We start from the raw sequence: 11,072 nt of genomic DNA on the forward strand, positions 1-11,072 counted from the left end.
GCGTCTGTTCCACAGTAGCAGTATCCTCTATGAGACATACTGTACCTGTCCCTCTAAAATGTTCTGCTGATGTTGTAGAAGTTTATATCCCTAAAGTGAGTATTTCCTATGTCATTTCACTTGCTGATGTGCAGTAAATGCATCAGTAATGGGTCTGAATTTGCCTTGCATGCCAAATACAAGTCACCTCTTAGCAGTCTGTAGTATATCGAGTATAGTGACAGAGCTTTGCGTTGGTCCATGTAGAACATGTTGTTTAGATCTTATATCCTTTTAGTAAGTTATCTCTGTGGGCATTCCAATTGTTGCATGAGTGTGGACAGATACATGCCAAAGGGGGCATTATATTTAATGGTTGGCCTAATGAAGGATGAGTAAAGGGCAACAATAACATCCATAGATCTAGACATAATCCCTTTGTTTATAAGCTGTGCAATATAGAAAGACTTTCTTACAACAATAGACACATATTGGTCAAACGCTAGGGCAATGTCTACATACATTCCCAAATCCCAAACAACTGTGTCACTCTTATTGTCAATATGATAGTTCCCAGGGTAGATGACTTCCCAAAGGATACAATAATGCATTTTTTGGCACTTACTTTCAGTCTAAGATGTTGGCAATAACTTATTTATTTGGGACAAAGCTTCCTGCAGAATAACTAAGTCATCTGGAGATTCAAATACTCCTCCCAGTTTGCAGCCATCTGCAAACTAAGTCAGCCAGAGCTTTTTGTTATTGGCTTTTACTTCAGAAAAGTAGATGCAAAACAAGAGACACTCCTGTGCAGAACCCTGGATGACTCCACTGGTAACTTAGCCTGTTTTGATTATCTGTGAGCCATTTGACAAACCAGTGGTGACATAGTAGTTTGTTCCCAGTTTATTTAGCTTTTCTGCTATGTCTGAGTGGGAAATTGTATCAAAACCTTTGGCCAAGTTGAGGTATGCAGAGTGTACCATTTTGCCTTCATCCATTGCTTTGGTGACCTTTTCAAAAAAAAAAACATGAGGCTGAGTAAACATGACCTGCCTTTGAGAAATACAAACTGAGACAGGTCCAATGTGTTTGGAGGTTCCCTATGTCCTGATTGATTAATTCCATGATAAATCATTTTCATGGCTTTCCATGAGGCTATTCAGAGCTATGGATATGTAATTATACAATGCCTGGGTCTGTGGAAGTTCCTCCCTTATGCAAAGGAAAAACTGCAGCTGTTCTCCATTCACTTTATGGAGGCTGAGATTGAACAGTGTTGTTAGGAATGTGGCTAAATCATGCTTCAAGCTATTTAAGATGCATCCAGGAATATTGTCATGACCCACTGATGAAGTATTTTTAGCTTTTAATAGCCCTTTTAGGACTTGGTCTTGTGTGATAGCTGGAGGACGAGCCAGTTTCAGGTATATCTTGAGGGACAGATGTAACGGAGAAAGGGGTAAAGTTAGAGCTAAATTTATCAGCCAGTAGATTTCCTATATCTTCACTTTCAGTGTAGGCAACATTGTTCACAATCAGCTCAGTGCATTGCTGCATTTTGCTTTTGAGGTTATGAGCATAACTAAAAAAAGTCTTATAATTGTCTTTGGCTTGAGTAGCAATTTTAGCCTCAGACTTGGCTTTGGTGGATTTTATTAAGCTCCTGAGTTGTTTGTTTCAGTGACAAGGGTTCTAACATTCTGGGAATTATTCTTCTTACTTTTGGTCAAAATTCTTTTCCTTTTATTATAAATCTGGTTGATATTATGGTTCCACTATGTGGGTTTGTTTTTGAGGTTTGCCCTGCATTTCTTATGTGGTACAGCTGTGCAACTGGTTGCATGCTGTTATGGTGTATGTTTCTGCATAGTCAGTGAAGTTAACTGGGTTTGGTCATTTGAAGCTTGCTAATGTATCACTTAGGAGGAGGTAGTTTGTCTTAAAGAAATTTCTAAAGGCACCTAACAGCTGATGAAGATCAGCAAAGGATGGTGCTAGATGCTCCCTTATTAGCAAGGACAAGATCCAAGATGTTATACTCCCTAGTGGGTATTCTGACTAATTGTTCCAGGGCATTTGCATTGACAAAGTCCAGGAATCTCAGTGCTTGTGCATTAGTGGTGGTATAGGTTTCTCAATCTATAACTGGATAATTTATATCAGCTTGGAAAATGGTACTGGGTTTAATACTGAGTGATTCTTGTTCCTGTAGATAGGCGTTTTGGCATTCGTTGGTCATAAAGGGAATTCTATAGCTAGCTTATAAATGGCATGGGATGTTTCCAGTGGTAACTTATACATGAAAAAGCTCTAGTGCATCATGTTGCTTCACCAGCTTTGATGTGAGTCTCTTTTGGTTGTAGATTGAGACACCTTTTCTCCTCCTGCACAGTAGCTGGTCTAAATGCGTGGAAGGCATTACTAAGTGCAGCCCCTTTTTTAAATAATGTCTCAGTCGCTACACAAAAGTCAGTGTCCTCCATGGTAAGAAGGGCTTTCAGGGAGTGGAGTTTCTTGTTTAGGGTCCTAGGACTGATCAGCAACACCTACATATTTTTCTATGCTTGTGTCGTATGTTGATAGGATTATCAGGTTGGCATTACCTAAAAGGCACTATGAGGCTGGAAAATCCACTTGCCAATAATCAAAACCCTAAAGGGGACAGATGCAGGTCATCCCTGGTGAAGCAGCATGGTCTGTCAATCATATCTTCCCAAGCTAACAAATATTGAACCCCCTTTGAATGACACCAAAAGCTAAGCCAATCATTGAAATCAATTACTTTTTACTCATATCACTGCATCATCCTTGGAGAAGGTAAAATGATGCTCAATGCTAGGCTCATATATGCCTTAGATATATAGTCTGAGAGCTCCATATCTCTCTTTGTATAGTCCAGGGAGGTACACCTCAAGTTATTGAATCTGGCATGAACTCTGATAGAGTTCTACTGGTACTTGTTGTTCAAGAACTTGAGTGTATTGAGTTATGGTACCTGTCAAAGCTCTATTTGTTTCTAGAAGATATTGAATTTTGACTGATAGACATCCTCCTTTTTTTCTGAGGAACATAGCTTTTATGCTATTGGTAGCTATCCTCATAGTTTCCATTAGGTTTAGGATGTGCAGATGTAGCTGACTGTTAGCCGAGTCCTGTTTCCAGGCAATCCATCCTTTATACCTCACTCATTTTGTTTTTAGTATCAAGAGTGAGCCATGAGTCTCTTTGAGCCCTTAGCTGTTCTTGTGTGAGAGGATAGAAGGTATTCTGTTTTGTGGCTAACCCGAGTGTGAAGTGTTCCAGTACAGCTGGAGGTCTGAGAGTAGACCAATCAATAGTGTTAAGGAATACACTGAGACTTTATTTATTATTAGAATTTAAACTTCCAGTAACTATCTGAGGTAGACCTTTAATTGGTAACCCCAAACAGTGCCCTGCCACTCGGCAGTTATTAAAATGGTTCACACCTGGGAGAACTGCACTCATTAAACCAATACCTAGTACTCAGTGAAAAATCTAAAAATCATAATGGTAGTGATGGCAATCATATTCTGTATATGTTGCTAGTCTGTGGAATTTGATCCCAGCAGATATCAGAAATATGTCATTTTATGTACAATTTAAAATCTCTTTGAAGACAAACCTCTCAAACAAATGGTCCTGCACTTTAACAGACTCATTGCCAACATCTCTTCTTGTTCTAAATCTTCTCCCATCCACAATTTCCAACTTCAATGAAATCATACCTAGAGACCTAATGAAATCATACCTAGAGGCCTAATGAAATCATACCTAGAGGCCTAATGAAATCATCCATAGTACTGCGCTTGTATCAACTCCATAACTAATTCTCCAGCTCATGCAGTCAAACCAAACAGATATCTCAGAATTCTCACACTTTTACTATAGTAATGTCCTGGTTATGGGACTCAAGAGAATTTAACTGCTTGCATAAAATATACATACACATTATCTGCTGCCTGTGTGCTAACATTACAGTGGAAGTATGTCCATACACTGTAAAATAATGCTAAATGTGCTACTAACATGTTCTGACTTTACATGGTGCATGTACTATGTTCTATAGATGTTTCTGAGCTTAGCATGCTATAAATATGATATAATATACATAACATAATGACCAGTTTTTAAGTTATATAATCCTGAGTGTTATAGCATATATTTACTGTTATCCCATTCAAATGTATGTCATATGAAGTCTTAGGTTCATAGGTTTATAGGTTGGTACTAGGCTATTGGCCCTAGGGCCTATACAAGCGTAGCCATAACAATTCCCTGGATATTTCTTCCCACAATATTTACTTCTCTGGACCCCTGTCTAGCAGGGCAACTGACATGATCCCCGGTGTGAATTTCCTATCTCCCATCCAATCATCAAGGTTCCTTTTGAAGACGGCCAAGAAGGTGCTCTGCTTGACATGTATGGGCAGTCTATTCCAGACTATGGGGAGTCTCTGGGTCAGAAACCTATCCCTTCAGCATGTTTTGTTCATTGTGATGACAAGGTTTAGATCCCTGGAGCGTGTGGCTCTGAGGGATTGGGATTTCCTTAAGTGGAGCATGTCCAACAGTTCAGGGTTTGACATGGCCTTGTATGTTAAGCAGAGATCGCTTCTGAGTAGACGATATGCCACAGAGTATAGCTGGAGTTTTTTAGACGCTCAGCATATGGCATCTGCTTTAGGCCTGTGATTCTTTTAGTGAGGTATTTCTGTGGCCTTTCCAGTTGTTGCAGATGTCTTGTGAGGTACATACCAAACAGGGCATTATATTCTATAATGGGTCTAATGAGGGATGAGTACAGTGGGACAATGACCTCCTTTTTTCTGGATGAAAAGCCCTTAGTGATGAGGTGTGCCACACAGAAAGATTTCCTGACTGTTGTGGCGATGTGGTTATCGAAAGTGAGACCACTGTCCACCTGTGTCCCTAAGTCTCTCATCACACTTTCGATGTTTAGTGTACTGCCACCTATGTGGTAATTCATGGGAACATATTTTTTCCAAAGGGGATAACTATACATTTCTTGGCATTAAGCTTGAGCCCATGGCTCTGGTACCAGGCATCTGTTTCTATAAGGCCCTTTTGTAGAATCTCCACATCATTTGGGGATTCAATAATGGCTCCCAGTTTGCAGTCATCTGCAAACTTTGTTAGCCAGAGTCCCTTAGTGTTGGCCTGTACTTCAGAGAAGTAGATGCCAAACAAGAGTGGTCCCAGGATTGAACCCTGAGGTACTCCACTTGTCACTTGTCTGGAACTGGATTTGGAGTCGGCTACTTTTACAGTCTGGGTTCTGTCAGTAAGCCAGTTGGCAACCCATCGAGTGACGTAGGGATTTATGCCCAGCTTAGTAAGTTTATCTATGATTCCAGAGTGGGGGATGGTGTCAAAGGCCTTGGCAAGGTCCAGATAGGCTGTGTGGACCGCCTTACTCTCGTACACAGCTCTGGAGACTGATTCGAAGAAGTCAATCAGGTTCAGGAGACAATATTGACCCTTCACAAACCCAAACTGGGTGGGGTCCAGTGTTTGAAGGTTGCCAAATGTCTTTCTTTATTAGTTCCATGATAATGCGTTCCATGCCCTTGCATATCAGGCTCGTCAGACTGATGGGACGGTAGTACCTGGGATCCAAGGTGGATCCCCCCTTGTGGAGTGGGATAACTGTAGCTGTGCACCACTCTTAGATGGCATGAAGCCTGAGGTGAGGCTATGATTAAACATGACACTTAGGTGAGGTGCCAGTTCATTTTGTAGTTCATGTAGTACACAGCCTGGGATGTCATCTGGTCCCATGGATGCTGTATTCTTAGCTTTGCAGAATGCGGTTTCTACCTGTGTGGCCATGATTAACTCAATTTGGCAATCTTTTGATATTGAGATGGGCCCTTTATGGGGTGAGAGGGGGGTGAAGTTGGCACTAAATTGATCTGCCAGGATATTGGCAATATCCTTGGGCTCAGTATATTTAATGCCATTCTGTTGAAGCTCAGAGCAGATCTGAGCATTGTCATTTAGATTCTTGACATAACTATAGAATGCCTTGTGGTTGTCTTTGGAATCTTTGGCAATTTTATTTTCGTAATTAGCTTTTGAGGATTTTATGAGGGATCTCAGCTTCTTACTGAGGCTGGTGAGGGAGTTTTTTGCATCCTGGGATTTTCCTCTTTTCTGCAACAGTTTCTTCCTTCTGTTGTATAGTTTGTTTATAGCAGGGGACCACCAGATTGGCTTCCTTTTTTGGAGGAGAGCATCTTGGTTCTATTTAGGATGGCACGATTCACGCACGAGTAGATGTGCTCATACAGTGCCTTAGTATAGGATTCTGCAGTCGAACTTTCAGATCCCGTCTGCATGGGTGTCATGAAGTTTGTCACTTCTGACTTCAGTAGCATGAGGTTGGCTTTGGAGAAGTTTTTTAAGGAGGTTTCCTTTCTGGGGGGTGGAGGTGGGATGTGGATGTCAAGGATGATTTGCTTATGGTCAGACCTGACTAATGAGGGGGTGACCATTGGTGTGGAGCATCTATCTCCCATGTTGGTAATAGCCAAGTCTAGGATATTGGAGCCCCTGGTGGGACAATGGATTAGTTGATCCAGGGCGTTGGAATTTATGAATTCCAAGAACCGTTGGGAAAAGGAGTTGGTACCCGAGTAGTTTTCCCAGTTAATGTCAGGGTAGTTGAAATCATCCAGTATTAGGGTGTTTGGATCTTAATATTTTCCAGTATGTTTATAAAGGTGTAGTGAGAATCTTGGGACATGGTGGGGGGTCTGTAGCAAGCTACAATTTGGATTGCAGTCTTACCTAGTGTTAGTTGCACCAGGAGAATTTCAGATACATTGTGTTGGGCAACTAGCCTGGAGGTGTGAATATCCTTGGTGAATATGGACACTCCTCCACCTTTAGTATTTTGGTCTTGGTTTTGTGGCCAAAAAGTGTGGTAAGAGTTGTAGCCTGGTATTGCAGGGGTGCTCTCTGGAGCCTTGAACCAGGTCTCAGTTACTGCACAGATATTGATGTTCTCCATTTTTAGGAGTGCCTCGAGAGAGTGCATTTTGAGGTTTAGACTTCTAGCATTGAGTAGCATTACCTTCAGATTTTGCATACTTGTATCTGTTATGGTGGTGGTTTTGTCCTTTGAACCTTGCCTAAAAAAGGCACTATAGAGGTGACAAGAGCTTTAGCCAGTAACCTGAATCCCAGGGGTGACAGGTGCAGACCATCTCTGGCAAAGCATTGTGGTTTGTCGATCATGTCTTCCCAGGCAGACAGATACTGGATCCCCTTTGAATGACACCAGAATCTTAGCCAATTGTTGAAGTCAATCATTTTGTCCTTATACTGTGGTATCATTCTGGGCGAAGGCAGGATGCTACTCAGGGCTAGGGTTATATCTGCCTGGGCCAAATGATCCGAGAGCTCTTCCATGTCTCTTTTCATGTAGTCCAGGGAGGTACGTCTCAAGTCATTCACTCCAGCATGGACAATGACAGAGTCGTATTTGTGCTTGTTGTGGGGTGACTTGAGTGCATGTGTTATGTGATGGATCCTGGCACCCAACAGGCAGCTGACTGTAATTTTCTCCTTGTTCAGCCTGGTGAGTGGGACATCAGTGTGCCTGACTATAGAGTCACCTATGACTAAAGTGGTGGGTACATTGTCTTGCCTTAGGGGCTGTTGTTGGGTGGCACACTGGATTTGTGAGCTATGTGTCACTTTGGTTGTGACTGGTGTTTGTTTTCGTTTCAGCTTCGCAGGTCCTTGTTGCTTGGGCAAGTTAATGTTAAGGGCCTCCGCATATGTGGGTTTAGTGTTGCTATGTGTGGGTGTTGATGGTGTGGGTTTTGAAGGGCTATGAGCTGCTTTAGGTGTATTGCAGGTGTTAAACTTCTCCTCCTGACTGTCTAGCACAATCTTGGCCGGAGAGAGCTTTTCTTCCAGTTTGGTTATGTAAGTGCATCTCTCGCAGGTTGTAGTTTTGGATGGTAGGAGGAGAGGGTTATCTGTGTACATGAGGCAGTTGCCGCAGTGCCCCAGTATGCCCAGATTCACCAGGTGGACAGGAGAAATCACCAGAAGCTGACCCTTGGGCATGCCTGTTTAGGTGCTTTTTTTGTAAAGTATAAGAGCTGTTTCCCTTACCTTTGCAAGGTACTTTGCAATTATAGGCTGTTTAGTGCCTACAGTTAATTTCTCCTTATTGACAAGGAGAGTTGAGTGCTTGTATCAGTTTCAGGCTTCCTAGTGCTTTCCAGCAGGTTCTAGAGCAAGTGCTAGTCAGAGGGGTTCAGATTTTACTGCTACTACTGAGAAACCAGCTAGTTCTAAGGGAAAATTTGAAGAGCAGACTTTCTGGCACCTGGAATACTTTAACTGTAGCCTCGCAGTGCTGCACAATGCGAAAAATGTGCAAACACACGCGTTTTTAAGCCAGAAAGTTGAAAGGGATAGAAATCAGTCCAAAAAGGCTAATAAAATTACAATTTCAGAGCTGGAAACCACTCATCTAGTGTTAGATAGGCAGTACAATGCTCACCACTCCCACTGGTAAGCAGTAGGACTTCCCTCTACCACAGCAAGGTCTGGATAGCTCTGAACACAGAAAATAAAGTCCTGAGACAAGCAAAGCCTGGGATCTGGACTGGCTAGGAAAGGTGGGAAACGAGCAAACAAGATAGTACTTTTTTTGTTAAAACAGGCTAAACAATGCAATAATACTGTAAATAAACACAGAAAAGGCTAACACACTTGAGTGTGTAGTCCTAAACAGTAAATTCAATTAAAACTCTACAAAATTAGCAATTTAAAACTTTTTAAATGAAGCATGGTAAGTGCACAACTGAAAAACGATTTAAGAGGCAGTAATACAGCAGAATAAGTAGCTAGTCTACATATACAGAGAAGTCTATATATACAGAAAAGCAGCTAAACCACACAAACAATTCAGATGCAGTGCAACCTAGAGCACTTGAGTTGTAGCAATATTAAGGCAAATACAGTTATAATAAATGCTCTGAAATATACTCTTCTTCTTCTTCTTCTGGCTTTTCCCGGTTAGGGGTTGCCACAGTGGATCACCTTGTCTGCTCATGATTGGCAGTGGAGTTTTACGGTGTCGAGTTGCCAGCCCGGCGCCCAACCTTCCTCAGAAGGCACACACACACACACACACACACACCTAGGGCCAATTTAGAGTGCCCAATCCACCTGCAGCATGTCTTTGGGATGTGGGAGGAAACCGGAGCACCTGGAGGAGGAAACCCATGCGACCACAGTGAGGACATGCAGACTCCGCACAGAAGGCACCCCAGCTGAGGATCGAACCAAAGAACCTCTTGCTGTGAGCCGGCAATGCTAACAACTGCACCACCGTGGCCTCCCCTCTGAAATATACTCTACATTTCCAAAATGTTTGAGAAGCACAGTCAGAACACAAGGAGATTCAGGTAATTTTTTTTTCCACATGGGCCTCCATTAAAAAAGGAACTTTGCCCAGTCAGACTTTCCCAGTAAACAAAGCAAATAAATAAGTAAATAAATAGATAAATAAATAAATTGTTCTGAAAGATCAGGTAGACATAACAGGGCAGTGGTTATGCATTTCGCTGGGGAAAACTTCGAAATGAAGGCACCTGCATTGTAGGTTGGTTATAATTAGATCCAAAGTGGAGCCATTGCTTATATGTTGGTTTGGTCTAGTAGGTAAATACGTGCTTTGCATCAAACTAAATTGTTATAATAGTTAACTAAGGAGAAGAGTATCAGGCTCAGTAGCATTAACACTGATGTCCCCAAGTATGACTAGGTTGTTATGGATCCCTGTAGGGAACATTCCCTGATGGTTATTTTGTATGGCCAGCACTGTGTAAGGTAGAGAAATGTATACTGCACCATCCCACATGTACATGTAACCTCCTAATCTGATATGGGATAACATCCAATTAGGGCTTTTATCATCTGCAACGTGTGACTTGGTGCAGTCTACAGTGACAATGGAGGTATTCTTTTTATAAGAAGTGTACCCCCCCCCCGATTCAAAGTCTGTACACATCATCCTTTAACCAGGTATATAAAGTGTCCACTATATGGGGATTTTCTTTTCTGAGCCATGTTTCTGGTGAGAGTCACTTTTTATTTATGCATTTATACAAGCTACTTTTAGCTCTTTGCTTCTAATTTTGGTACTGATATTGGAATTGGAATGTACAGAGGAATTCTGGGGTCTTTGGTTTATGCAAATGCCTCAAGATAGTATAAGTTTGTGTAGTAGGTACTATAGATTTGAAAGAAAATCTTTGACAACAGTATGGTGATTTGATATCTTTTAGTGCGTGGTGAAATGGTAAAGAGTCATTCAAGTGAAGACAGGTAAAAATGTGAAAAAAGTATAATCCTGACATAAGGGCATCCTAGAAACTCAAAGTAACTTGATGAGGGGCATGCCATTCTAGCAAAGACAGTTGTGTTGAGTGCAAATCAAGTGAAAATGTTCAGCTGAAAGCATTTACGGCACTACTGGAGGATTCCCTTTTTCTCCACTGTTGTGTGATCTCGCAGCAGGTATATTTAAGTTTGGGGTATAGAGGTAACCCTCCACATGGGGATGCAGGCAGTCTACCCCTGTGAATTATTATTTTTTTTTATAAAAGTGCTTTCAGCCAAATATCTTCTGTTGATCTGCATTTGATGGAATTATCATCAATGGATCAACATGAATCCCTTGATGTGGTGTGAGGAAGGAAGGAAGACAGTATTAGATAATTATAGAGGTGAGTACTGAGATGGTATTGTAAAATAGTATATAGCAGAATAAACCGGAAGAAGAGTAACCAGAAATGAATATAGGTGTAGGAGACATCCAACGGTAATTAGAGCAGTCACTATCTGCCATTTAGGGAGGAGGAGGAGTTATTGAGACAGTGTGTTTGCTAATTAAGCTGAATAGCAGAGATACAATTGTTGGAACAGAAGACATTCAAGTGAAAAGAGACTAGAAAAGGGATAGCCTATATAGCACCTATACAGAGGAAAAACTGTCCCCTGTATAGTAATAAATAAGAAAA

The sequence above is a fragment of the Protopterus annectens genome, chromosome 7.part0 (genome assembly GCF_019279795.1).
Source record: "Protopterus annectens isolate FY-2018-M chromosome 7.part0, PAN1.0, whole genome shotgun sequence".
Lineage (NCBI taxonomy): Eukaryota > Metazoa > Chordata > Ceratodontiformes > Protopteridae > Protopterus > Protopterus annectens.